Source organism: Plectropomus leopardus, chromosome 17 (assembly GCF_008729295.1).
Source record: "Plectropomus leopardus isolate mb chromosome 17, YSFRI_Pleo_2.0, whole genome shotgun sequence".
NCBI classification, from domain to species: Eukaryota; Metazoa; Chordata; class Actinopteri; order Perciformes; family Serranidae; genus Plectropomus; species Plectropomus leopardus.
The window spans coordinates 1,383,943-1,390,429 of NC_056479.1; positions in this window are offsets into that span (position 1 = coordinate 1,383,943).

The following is a 6,487-nucleotide window of genomic DNA, read 5'->3' on the forward strand; positions in this document are numbered from 1 at the left end:
TGTCTTGTGTATGTGATTTTAAAAATGTTTTGAGCAATTTTTTTTAGGGCAACAAGAGATGTTTTTTTCTTTCTAGTCTTCAGACCACTCAAAGTGCTTAAACACTACTTGTTACCCATTCACACACTGGAGGCTGAGGCCAGCATTCAAGGTGCTACCTTCTATTTGGCTTTAATGCACACACAACTCAATGGAACAGCTATCAAGAGCAATTTGGGATGAAGTTTTCTGATCAATACTTCTAAAATCTCTATTACTTGAGTCAAAAAATAATTACTCCTGGTTGAATCTAACTGCAATACAAGGGAAAGTTGCAGTCCAATTACTTGAGTACTGGAGTACCTGCTTTATAAAAAAATACCCCCCCCCCCAAAAACAACTTAAGTATTCCAAGTAGGGCTGCAACAACAAATCGATAAAATCGATTAGAATCCACAATTCAATGCGTTGGCATCGAATAAAATTATCGAATTGTTGTGTTGTGCGATTATTACATCATACGCTGCATAGCAGGACTGTTTACAGACAGATGCTGAAAAATTATTACATGCATTTGTCACCACTACACTGGATTACTGTAATTTCCTATTATTCAGTTGCCCCAACAAATCTCTTAGGTCTCTCCAACTAGTGCAGAACGCTGCTGCTCATGTTCTAACGGGAACCAAGAAAAGGGATCATATTTCTCCTGTTTTAGCTTCATTGCACTGGCTCCCTGTGAAATCCAGGATTGAATTTAAAATCCTCCTCCTTATCTACAAAGGTCTGAAAGGTCAGGCTCCATCCTATCTGTCGCAGCTCATAGTTCCCTATCAACCCTCAAGAGCACTGCGCTCTGAAAACGCAGGGTTACTTGTGGTTCCCAAAGTTTCCAAATGCAGGATAGGAACCAGAGCCTTCAGCTACCATGCTCCTCTCCTATGGAACCATCTTCCAGTTTTGGTTAGGGGGGGCAGACACTGTTTCCATTTTTAAGGGTAGACTTAAGACCTTCCTCTTTGATAAGGTTTATAATTAGGGCTGGCTCAGGTTGCCCGGACAAGCCCATAGTTAGGCTGACATAGGTTTAATCTGCCGTGGGACTTCACGTTATGCAAAACAAGGAAGTGTGTTAAGTGCAAAATATGTGAAATGTCAAAAGTGACATGGCATGGCATGTGAGCACAATGGTTATGATGCAGCATCTGAAACGAAAGCAGAAGTGAGGATGAGAGCTTACCAGCAGGGCCAATACTACATTCCTGCGGTAGAGGAGGCTGCACTTTCAAGACCGCAGTTCTAGGACCCCAGATATTTGCAACAGCGACACGTACCGACTCATTTTTCATAGTTTAAAGGTTGATTCCACTCAATTACTTTGATTTATTGTGTATAGTTTTAAAGGTTGATTTCACACAAATACTACTTTCTTCCAAGTACTTATGGTTTTAAAGACTTATTCCATCTAAATACTACTTTGCCTTGCAATTCACCTTGGTTGCCAAGACTTGCAATTTGTATAATTAGCAGAATTAGCTAATTATACTCAGGGGCAAAAATGTATGTACAGTTGAGACCTCCATGTTAAAAGTGCCCTGAGAGACAAACAGAGACTTCTGTTATGATTTGGTTTGATATAAATCAAACTGACTAAATCTCAACCAGATATTCTAACCAGATATTTTAAATAAGAAAAGAAAAGCGCAATTGCAAAGATGACTCTGTCGGCAGATTAAAGATATATATTGCACACAAAAAACAACAAACAGAAAACTGATTAACAATTAACACCAAGAAACAAAATAACCAATAAAAACAGAAGTTATTCATTAAGGTAGTGATTCTATCTCCTGTCAATCAGGCCTCAACCACTCTGAGAGAGAGAGAGAGAGAGAGAGAGAGAGAGAGAGAGAGAGAGAGAGAGAGAAAACCAAATTGAATTTTTTACTTTTCCTGATGCTTCAATATTCAAACCTCAGATTGTGAAGTAGTTAACAGCACTACTTCTGTCTTCAATTGTTTTTCTATCCTTCGGTTAAATTCTTTTACTTCACTGAATTAGTAAAACAGACAACATAATCATTGCTGGGTTAACAAAAATATTTTATTAAGTTTGTATATTTATTTAAAAATGACATTCTCTGTCCTTACCTCTGATCAAAAACTGGAGCTGAGAGATACACCTGTTCAGCCTCCTGCAAGGACAGACTCCGTAGCCCAGCCAAGCCATGTATGATGGCCTACCAAAAGTAAATTGATTAATTTCAACATTTCAATAAATACACCATTAAACCAATAGAGAATAGCAAGCCACTCTACACTGGTCTTTACACAAGTAGCACCACTGTAAGCATGCTGGCTATTAAAGCTTTAAAAAGCCAGGAGCATGCTACAGAAGCAGCTACAAAATAAGCTACAGGACTGTATATAATACCTGTGAAAAAATGTCAAATGTCACAGCTATGTCAAAATGCATGGACGCTGTCTGGTATTGTGGGGTAAACAGGCAGTTGGCACAGTTGAAGATTATTTAAAATGTATAAACAGGGTAAAACAAAGGATTAAACAAGCATTTACAATGACGACAACAGGCTACCTCTGATTTAACATAGTTGACAGACACTGATCATATTGACATGCTTTTATCATTCTTTGAAGCTGGCTAAAATTAATTACAGTAGTCAATAAGTCAACATTTAAAAAAAAAACACCTAGTTGGGCTTACTAAATCACGCTATGGTTACACAACAGGCTAATGCAGCTGCAGCAAAATGTCATAAACTTTATTATACTTAGCTAACGTTACACAAAGTTATTGCACACTTTGTTGAGCCAATGTTAATTTTCCTGTCCAGTTCAAGACAACGGACTTGTTTATAACGTCAAACAAATAAAACTTTATTCACTTTCAGTACTCACACTTATTTGTTGTACTCGGTCGTACTCCCTGTAACTCCAAAAGGGTCGTCCAATTCAGTAGGTGACGCTGTGGCAAAAAGTGCTGAAAGTGCAGCCTCCTCTACTGCAGCTATACCCTACTCAGCAGGGTAAGTCACCAAACAGTGACAAATCACCACGTATGTTCAGTTTTAAAGTAAGGAAACATAACGGTATGTTGTAAAAGCTGTCAACTTTTAGGTTTTGAATTGTTTCATCTTTGATTTTTTAGTTATTTATTATTTATAATAACCACCTGTTTATACACTTTTTGCACTGTTGTCAGTGATAATCTGCTTTTTTATTTTAAAAATCTGATTAATCGATGAATAGAAAAAATAATCGACCAATTAATCGATTGTCAAAATAATCGTTAGTTGCAGCTCTAATTCAAAGTAGGCCTACATTTTATTATCTCAACACATTGTTGTAATTTGGCACAATTTACTGAACCGAATGACTATAAAACAACACACTGACTGCACTGACTTGCTTGTGCAGCCTGCAGAATGAAAAGCTTGATGAATATGCTGCAAAACCTACAGGAATGCCAACTGTCATTTTCATTTTTTTTTAAATTTAACACAAGTTTAATTCAATGCAGATTCTCATAGCCCCAAATGAAGTTTGTGCACAACAGAGTGAACATTTAAAATGGATGATGATGACCTGACCTCTCTACCTGTCTTCAATGATGAGCTGCAGTCTGAGCAGCAGTCTGAGCAGAGTGTGCTCGAGGTAGAGGTACGGGAACGCCTCTTCCACAAACAAACACACACACTGAACCATATCATCACAGTTTATGGATGTTTGCAATTTAGAAAACAAAATAGATTGGAGGATATTCTTCCATCTGTCATATCCCCTAATTAAACTGGATTTGTAAAACACCATCACTCATTCTATAATATTCAATGGTTATTTAATATTTTAGACTCCAAGAATATTTTAGACCCCAAAAATAATGTGTCTTAATGCCTCGTCTCTATGGACCCTGAAAAGGCATTCGACAAAGTGGAGTGGAATTATCAGTTTTTTACACTGGAAAAAATTGGTTTTGGTCCTGTTTTCCGTTCCTGGGTTAAATTATTGTATATATCCCCTCTTGCTTCTGTGTTAACAAATAGTCATTACTCTGAATATTTTAATCTACATCGTGGGTCTCGGCAGGGTTGCTTTAAGTTGCCATCGAGCCACTTGTGATTGCCATTTATAGCAACAGGGGGATACAGGGGATTTGGAGGGGAAGTGTCGAGCATAAGGGCTCGCTATATGTGGATGATTAACTTCTGCTTGTCTCAAAACCACCTACTTCCTTATCAGAAGCACTTTCAGTATTAGAGCTTCTCAGGGGATTTTCAGGATATAAGCTTAATCTAAATAAAGCAAACTTTTTCCAATTAGTAAGGATGTGTGTCACCAGAGAAATTAAAAATGTATTTAAATCAAACTTTCTTAGTCTATTTGATCAATCAAAACAGGTTTTATCTACATGATCCCCTTTGTCTTTGTCCCTTATTGGCAGAATAACCTCAGTTAAAATGATACTGCTTCCAAAATTCCTGTATCTATTCCAGTGCCTCCCTATTATGATTCTGAAATCGTTTTTTAAAGCCCTTGACTCTTTAATTTCATCTTATATCTGGAATGGTAAACATCCCCGGTTACAGAAAGCCTAGTGGCCCAATCTCTTTACCTGCACTCTTAGGTGCTGCACTCCCACTTGCTTCTTCTATTCCCAACAGTGGCTCAGTTGTAAAACAGTCTTTACAAATTTGGACTTAATTTAGGAAAAATTTTGGACTGCAGAATTTTTCACTTAGAAGTCCAATTGCAGCAAATCATTTATTTGTTCCTTCAACGACTGATGGTGCATTTCAGATCTGTCACAAAAAAAGGCTTGAAATGTTTTGCTGATCTATTCCCTGAAAATGACTTTGCAAGTTTTTCTCAAATGACAGAAAACTTTGGAATTGCCGCCACTCATTTTTTGAGATTCTTAAAGGTCAGACGTTATGTACAGCATTTAATACCCAATTTTCCTCAGAAACCTCCAGCTAATCCTGTTGATGTATTTCTCTCTCTGTTAACCCTGTGTCAAAAGGTATCATGTCCAAGCTTTACAGTCTTATCTCTGAATTGCACTGCCCCTCATTGGCAGCTACAACAACCACTTGGGGAACAGGACCTCAATTCTACTTTCACTGATGACAAATAGAATTTAATCCTTGATCAGATGTTCCTCCTCTATGTGTGCACTCTTGCAATTTAAAGTTGTCCATCGTATCCATATATCAAAGACCAAATTAGCTTGAATGTACCCGGATGCGGACTCTACATGTCAGAAATGCAACAGAGCACCTGCCTCACTTTTTCACATGTACTGGTCGTGTCCCTCTTTACTTAAGTTTTGGACATCTGTCTTTCAGACTATGTCAGACTATTTCAGAGACCTTTCACCATCAAATTGGGCCAAATCCTCACTTTTTAGCATTGCTCCAGATTTGGACTTGCCAAAAACTAAACTGAAAGTATTGGCTTTTACTACCTTACTGGCTCGTTACACCATCCGGGGATCAGAGAGTAATTTCAGCAGAGGATGGTGCCCCATCTTTTCATTTTTTGAGAAACCCACCACAATTATTACTGAGTAGCTACCCCTCCCTCTTTTCCTCTTCTTCTTTCCTTCCTTCTTTCCTCTTTCTTCCTTTTTCCATTCCTTACTTACCTTTTCTTCCATATTTCCCCTTCATGTCTCGTTTATTTTCTTTATTCATTGTCTCTTCTCTTATTTTTTTCTCTCGGTCTCTGTACAGTTACTGTTTTATTTAATATTGTCAATGAATAAAAAAAAAACATTTGAAAGAAAGAACTGAACTCCATATTTGTCTTTCAAATGTACTGGAGTCAAAGTAATAAGTTTCACAAAAACAAACAAAAAAAGATACTCTAGTAAAGTACAGATACTCAAAAACTGTACAACACACAAGTAAGTGTATTTTGTTACTGTTAATCACTGGTTTTAAATAGTACAGAAAACATTTTATATCTTAACATCTATATTCATATATTCATGTATTGTGCTGTTGGATAATGGTGGGTTAATTTACCAGAATTTGTGGTATGTTTTTCTGTTAATGTGTCTGAATAATCCCATGAAGGATTGGTCATGTAAATGTCCAGACATGAAAATATTTCATTCATTCATTCATAAAAAATATTAATTAATTTGTAAACACATACAATAGATGGGCAGCATAGCATGGCATGTTGTATTAAGGTTTTTCTTTTCATTGTTCAGGTTTCATTCTATTAAACCAGCTGTATGTTCAGTTTCCTCATACATCATTTGAATAACTGATAATTCGAGGACTTTAATCCTTTGGGCCTGCTTTAATATTACACACACTCATGTCACAAAATGCGCTTTTCAAAATCAAGCTTTAAATATTATTATACTTTATTTTCTACTTTCAATGATTTTTTTGTTAACTAACATCAGTTCTAATCATAAGCATCAAATATTCATTAATTTAGTAAATTTTAACCATTTAAATGCCAGGTTTTTGTC